At 35.9% G+C, this 4556-nt stretch overlaps 1 pseudogene; it reads right to left on the bottom strand.

Moving 5' to 3' along the window:
• Nucleotides 1-2438: 2438 nt before the first annotated feature.
• LOC110258436 (isopentenyl-diphosphate Delta-isomerase 1 pseudogene) lies at nt 2439-3136 on the bottom strand (annotated as a pseudogene).
• Between the last annotated feature and the right edge of the window lie 1420 nt (nt 3137-4556).

Genomic DNA, 4556 nt, shown 5'->3' with positions numbered 1-4556 from the left:
CTCCAAGAACTGGATGGTCTTCCTGGCAGACCCAATTTTTTTTTTAGCTCAGGTAGCTCCCTACCAGTAAAATGACTCAACATAGAAAAGAATGAAATAATGCCATTTGCAGCAATATGGATGGAACTAAAGATGATCATGCTAGGTAAGATAAATCAGAAAGAGAAAGAAAATACCTTATGATATTATTTACAAATGGAATCTAAAATATGACACAATTTTACTTACCTATGAAACAGAAACAGACTCACAGACATAGAGAACAAACTTGTTGTTGCCAAGGAGGTGGAGGGTGGAGAGGGATGGATTGAGAGTTGGGATTAGCAGGTGCAAACTATTAGGTATAGGATGGGTAATCAACAAAGTCTTATTCTATAGTATAAAAACTATATTCAATATCCCCAGATAAACCATAATGGAAAAGAATATAAAAATAATTTATATGTATATATAACTGAATCACTGTACTATATATCAGAAATTGACACAACATTATAAATAAACTATACTTCCATTGAAAAATAAAATCACTGTTTGAGTTATAGGTAGATCATTTGTATGTCATAATACTTACAAAGTTCTTCCCATTAGTGTTGAAGCCAAAGTATTACTCTGATGTTGGAAAGACCTGGAAAAATGAACATGGTTGAATAACCAACTCCAGAGTACCGGCCATCTCCACATTTGACTAATAAGGATAGACATTTTTCACATGTGAATACTAGCCTTATAGGAACACATCCACCACTGAAGGCATCACGTGAGTCAACTTGGCAGGGGCTGTTACTCCATCATGGATGTAAATATTGCAGGACTGTACTGAAAACTGGCTACGGTGTCAGGACCTGCATCATTGCTCATAAGCCCCTACCAGTGACTATCTTCTCTATTTTAACTTAGATGGCTGTGGTAGGCAGAATAGTGCCCAAAGGTCCCACCTCAACATTTATAAATGAGTAAACATCAGCCCTTCCCCAGACCTAACCAAGATCAAGGACCTATGGTCCAAACCTTATTCTTGCAAATACATAAGTTTGGTCAGTATCAGTCTTCATGGTTAAGGCATGGATCAGTCAGGGGAATGGAATCCAATTGATGAGGCTGAAGCTTTGTGGCATGTCAGGACCTGTGGCTCAACCACTGCTTCATATCCTCAGTGTGTTCCTTGCATTTAGTGTTTTTTGGTAGTTTATTTTTATATTTCAATAAAGTATATGTTACACAATCTTGCCTGAAATGAACCATTCAGGGTTAAAAATAAATGGATTTTAATATTGAATTTATAAAACATTTAGGTTTGTATGAAAATTTTTATCATTTTCATTACTTATTACATAGCATTCAAGGATAATAAAGCTGTTTTGAGATTTCAGATGTGAGAAATGTATGGCAAGGGTATGAAAAGTACATTAGTCAAGGTGCAACTTAAATATTAATATACACATATTCTATAATCCATATCTATTTAACATGAGCATTAGCCCCCTTTTTCTTGTTAATTTCCCTTGACAGTACATCCTGACTGTTGGACAGTTGTTCTCAACTGTGGGTGATGCTGTTCTCCAAGTCACACTAGGCATCCAGTGTCACTGCCATGTGGGTGGCAGTGGCATTTGGGGGTAGAATGCAGTGATGCTGTCGTCCTACAGTGCAAAGTATGGCCCCCAACAAAGATTTCTCCAGCTGAAACATGGGCACTTCCAGTTTTTCTCCAGCCCAAGCATAGCACCCATCATAGAGTATGACCTATATGAACCAAGCTCTGTTTTACAGACTTCTGGCCTACATGCAGGAATTCTGAAAGCAGATTTGCTAATCTTCAAAGTCTGTTTTAATGACTTAACCTAATGAATGTTTACCAAAAGCAATGTTCCTAGAATGATTAAACCAAAGAATTAACTTACAGTGACAGAAATCAGGATATATACAATTTAATGCCTTTGAACCTGCTCAACTATACTATCTTTTAATACAGAAAGTTAATTTGACCTGTTTTGAAGTGGAAAAGAAAATAGATTCCATTGTGCATTTTTCTGGATTATGAAAAAATTTAAAGATATTCCAAGTACCAGGAAAACAGCAAAAAGTGCTACAAGTCTTCTAAAAATGTTTATAATAATATATCGAAAATGAAGATCCTCACTCATCCAAACTTGCCATGACCATTTATTTATTTATTTATTTAAATATGTTAAATTAAGTTTATTTGCTCTCTTTTTCCACAATCATTTCTCAATTTTTTTTTTTTTTTGCAAGTAGCGGTGCACATATATGGGGAGTAGGAAAAAAAAAATGAAGAATTCTCTTCCATACCAATTCTGGTTGTAAAATGTCAGTATTTCTAATGAAAGTACAATGGGGAAACACATTTTTTAAATTCATTTAATCTTACTAAGTAGAGGAATTCTTCAGTACTTTACAGTCATTCATCTCCACTTTTACATTCTTTGTATTTTCTCATTAACAAACTGATTCAAGTGACTTAACTTATCCCACCATTGAAAGAGAAAAGATCTGCAATTATTTGAAGCCACAGAGTTATCTTAATTTCACCACTAGCTGCCTTATTCAGAAGTTCCTTTAGTTCTTCCTTTGATATATAACAATAGCTTTTAGTCTCTGTGGGCTCTGGATTCAAGGTTACATTCTTCCCTCACCATCAAAATGTAATCAATTTCATGTTCTCTCCAGATATCATCAGATTGAGTCTTAAAGTGCATTTGTGTCAGATAATTGCTTTCTTCTGGAGGAACATCTTCCATAGGAATTCTAAGTTCAGGCCTCTGTGCTGCTTTTCTAATACCAATTGTGTCATTTTCTTCATGCTCTTTTGGGATACTTAATGGATGACTAAAACAAGTATTAGTGAAGCAATATGGAAAAATAATTTTTGAATCTGATCCCTATTGTAGCAGAAGTTTATTTTCAATGTTGAGTAATAGGAAGACACTAAAACCCTGATGCAGTAATCCTTTCTCAATGTTCTTCAGGTGACATATCTTCTTGATCTCTGCCCTGATCCTTCCGTCCTTCTTGTCCATGAGGATGTACTCTCCATCAACAGCTGCACCTGCTGTACATCTAGTTGGTCTGTGTTTATCTTGGCCATCGTAGGCAAACTTGCACATGGTCCTGGAGACCTGGGTCCAGAAGCTGCAGGAAGAGGCTGGTGCCACATTTCCCCCATGGTCAGATAGCTCTACCCCTTCTAGCCCACAGGACAACCTCTCAATTCAAAGCTCAGGCCCTAGGGTTTCTTCCTCAAACAGGTAAGGGGAAGAACTCCCTGACCAACAGTCAGTGAGCCCATGCCCTCAGCATGCCAAACCCCAAATGCTAAGCCCAGGACACACTTCTGCCCCCAGAATCTGGCCTCTAAACCTCAGCCAAAAAGCTGTTGCATTTATAATTGTCATGACTACTATCTCTTTCTACCTAAAACTGTAAAGATATAACAACTAAAGAATACAAATATAAAAAATAAAATGTATTAATTGTGTCAAATATAAATAATAATATAAAATATCATATTAAGTTTTTTAACTAATAGTTACAATTTTTTTAAGTGCTGCACCTGCAGCATATGGAAATTCCAAAGTTAGGGGTCCAATTGGTATGATAGCTGCCAGCCTAAACCACAGCCACAGCAAAATAATCCAAGGTGCATCAGTGACCTACACCACATTTCTGGCAATGCTGGATTCTTAACACACCGAGCAAGGCCAGGGTTCAAACCTGCATCTTTGTATATACTAGCAAGATTCATAACCCACTGAGCCATAAGCGGAAGCCCTGGTAACTAAGTTTTTTTACAGTGCAGCATATAAGACATTCTATTAGTCACTGCTAAACATAGAAAGATCTTCAACTATGGTAATTTGATAAAAGACTTGTACAATGAGGTAGAATATGGGAGGTAGATATTTTTAATCTAGAAAATTGTGTTAAAGAATAACTTTTTCTAGATGGTACAGTTTACTAAGCATAGGTCTAGAGGGTTAAAAAAGGTAAGGTGTATTCTAAGAATAACATACTAGGAAATCCTCTTAAAGTTTTAAATTTCCAATCAAACTTGAGTTGTAAATCATTATTGACATAATTAAACTTGATGCTAATGAAAGTTACAAAAGTTTTGTTCTTCATTAAAAAATTTTTGTTAGCATTAGTTTAATATCCATTATTTTAGTATAATTGCTATACATAAAATGAAATCAAAGAGAACATAATGGTGGGTTTGTCTGAACACAATATCACATTGCTCTATTTTTCAGAGACAGATACACAAATTCTAGAGTCTCTCTCTTCTGTTTTATAGATTAATTTTCCTGTTTCTTTTTCCTGAATCAAGTTGAAAGCTCATAAGGTTGTCTGTTCTTCAAGTGTGGATGGGGAAACAGGTTTGCTGAGGCCTAGAAGATATGTAGGTTTTCTTTCCTTTGTGATGTAGTGACTCAGAGTGTGGATGCTGGAGTCAGATAACCTAACCAAGTACCAGTTCTGCTACTGAGTAGATAATCTCTCAAGTGTACGTATGAAATGGGAACCAATGATACTAT

The sequence above is a fragment of the Sus scrofa genome, chromosome 10, assembly GCF_054392235.1.
Source record: "Sus scrofa isolate SSC_HxYL_T2T_F1_AM1 chromosome 10, Sscrofa_HxYL_maternal_Yorkshire_Landrace_v2.0, whole genome shotgun sequence".
Taxonomy (NCBI): domain Eukaryota; kingdom Metazoa; phylum Chordata; class Mammalia; order Artiodactyla; family Suidae; genus Sus; species Sus scrofa.
The sequence above is the reverse complement of the archived record's forward strand: the minus strand, read 5'-3'. Positions and strand labels throughout refer to the sequence as shown.